Raw genomic sequence first — 2,328 nt, forward strand, 5'->3', positions numbered from 1 at the left:
ATCATCGTCAGGAGCAGGAGCCGCACCAGAAACAATTGGAATTTCACTCGCACCATTTTTGTTTTATTTGGAGAATGCAAATGTCACGTAGGGTCAACCGCATTGTCAGTTACGAATTTATGACATGGCATGGCAGTGCTACAAATATGGAGCCTTTGCATTTTTTATTGGAAATTTATGTGTGCGAAACAATAAATATCGCAGTGATAATGGAGACCGTGCTCATTGCTGCAGATATGCGAAATTTTGACCTTTGCGCTTATAAATTTTAAATTGTGCAAACAATAAAACGAAACTTAAGCACATTTTTTTTAATATGTGAAAAAACAATAAAACCCTACAGTAAAAATTTATAATAAAAAATATTTGAATTCATATACGCGATGCAAATAAATTTTTTCAATCCTTTTTATTGAAAAAATATAAATATTTTTTTTTTATATTTGGGGAAAAACACTTTTTTGCCTTTTGGTTTTTTTTTTAATTAAAGATTTTTTTTTAAGTTATTTGATTTCACTGTATTTAATATTTAAAAATATTATATCAGTTACTGATTTATATACAAATAAAACTAACTACATTTTATATAACATAAATTGTACTTCATGTGATATTAAATAGACTGAAAGCTGGTATACGCTTTAAGCCAATTGGAAAAACAATTTTTCAGATGCAATGATTTGTACGGCCTTTCAGCTGGAATTCTTTTACATACATCTTATATCAGCAAAATATTCGGTACAGACATCTTTAAATTATCGTCAGTTTTAAAAAATCTAGATTCAAATTTATTGCACTTAACGCTGTCAAAATAATAAACTTACTTACTGATTGCCTACTGACTTACGTCGTACTCCAGTAGGACTTACTTATAATTTGAATACACTTTCTTCAGAATCCATTCAAATCGTATTTCGTATGATGTTGTTTTTGAGACATCATTCCACATATATTCGCCATCGGCAAATCTTTAACAACAGTTCGATGTTTTTCTGTGGATTTTAGCTCAGCTATTATTTACAGATCTTCTAAACGTTTGGTCTATCCACCGTCACTTACGTTTTTTAGTTAAATACAGTGCTTAAGCTTGGTTTGTCTATTTTCACAACTCCCCATGGAAAATTTTTAATGTCACTGTGAGAATTTCACTTCTTGAATGTTGAATTTTTCTTAAATTCTTGAAATTTCTTAAATTCTTTAATATAGTCATAATGATGGTGGTGATAATACACATAGCATATGATGTAAAATTCGTTGATTTCGATGACAACGCAGTATAACAGCCGATCTTCAAAACTGTGATTGATTTCTTCACTGCATTCAATTGAGTCATCTTTGTCTTTCTGTTAAAGGATTTAAGATTGTGTTGTGAATCAAATATTCGGCAAAGAAACATCAACAGTATATTTCAGAAGTTCAAGTTGTTCTAGAGGAGAGAAGTCTTGAGGCTGCAATATGCCTTGCAATATGGTTTGCAGGTTTCCGAAGTGTGTGGCCAATCCATCGCCATTTGAGTCTATCTAAATTGGAATGGTTTTTATGTACGGCTCCACATATCTTCATTTCTTATTCTTTCAGACCATCTTACTTAACTTATGTAAAGTGTTCTGCTCAAGCACTTGTTTTTGAAGGTCTATATTTTTATAAAGAAGAGCCATAGAAGAGTACAGATTCTATATTTTATTCGAATATATAGAATTTCGTTTTACGAGATATTTAGCACAATTTTCATATCTTTCTCAGCGTACCGAAGGCACCGACATCCTCACCAGTGCCACTTCTAACTATGAGTACACTCCACAGATACACAGAATTTTGCACGGACTCTAAGTTTACATATTGTATACTGTTTTATTTAATTTTTAAAACTGACTTTGTATATAGATTGGAGTTCAAATAAATGATTTATATAATATGTTTCCAAGAGCAGTTGCAATAATACTTTGCCCTGAAGAGGAAGTCAAACAAACTTTGAAATGTCGCTTCGGCAATATTTTTATAGAGAACTATATAAAAGTGAAAACTAATTTATAATTTTTTATTGTGTTGATATATGACTTTTCAAATGGAGGGAAAATTTAAAAAGTGAACTCACAACTCCCCTAAAAAGTTTTAATATAATGGCATATGAGCAGATTTTCTATTAAAGTACCTTGTTTACCTTGTTTAGGCATCTAAGCATTACCAAAAAAATATCGTTAAAATTAATTAAACATTAGACAACTTCAAAATTAAAACTGAATTATTTATTATTTAAATATTCTATATAATAAACTAGATGCATGTAATAATATGTTGCGTATTATTAGATCGATTGAATGAGGAAAT

Source organism: Teleopsis dalmanni, chromosome 1, assembly GCF_002237135.1.
Source record: "Teleopsis dalmanni isolate 2A chromosome 1, ASM223713v2, whole genome shotgun sequence".
In the NCBI taxonomy this organism is placed as follows: Eukaryota; Metazoa; Arthropoda; class Insecta; order Diptera; family Diopsidae; genus Teleopsis; species Teleopsis dalmanni.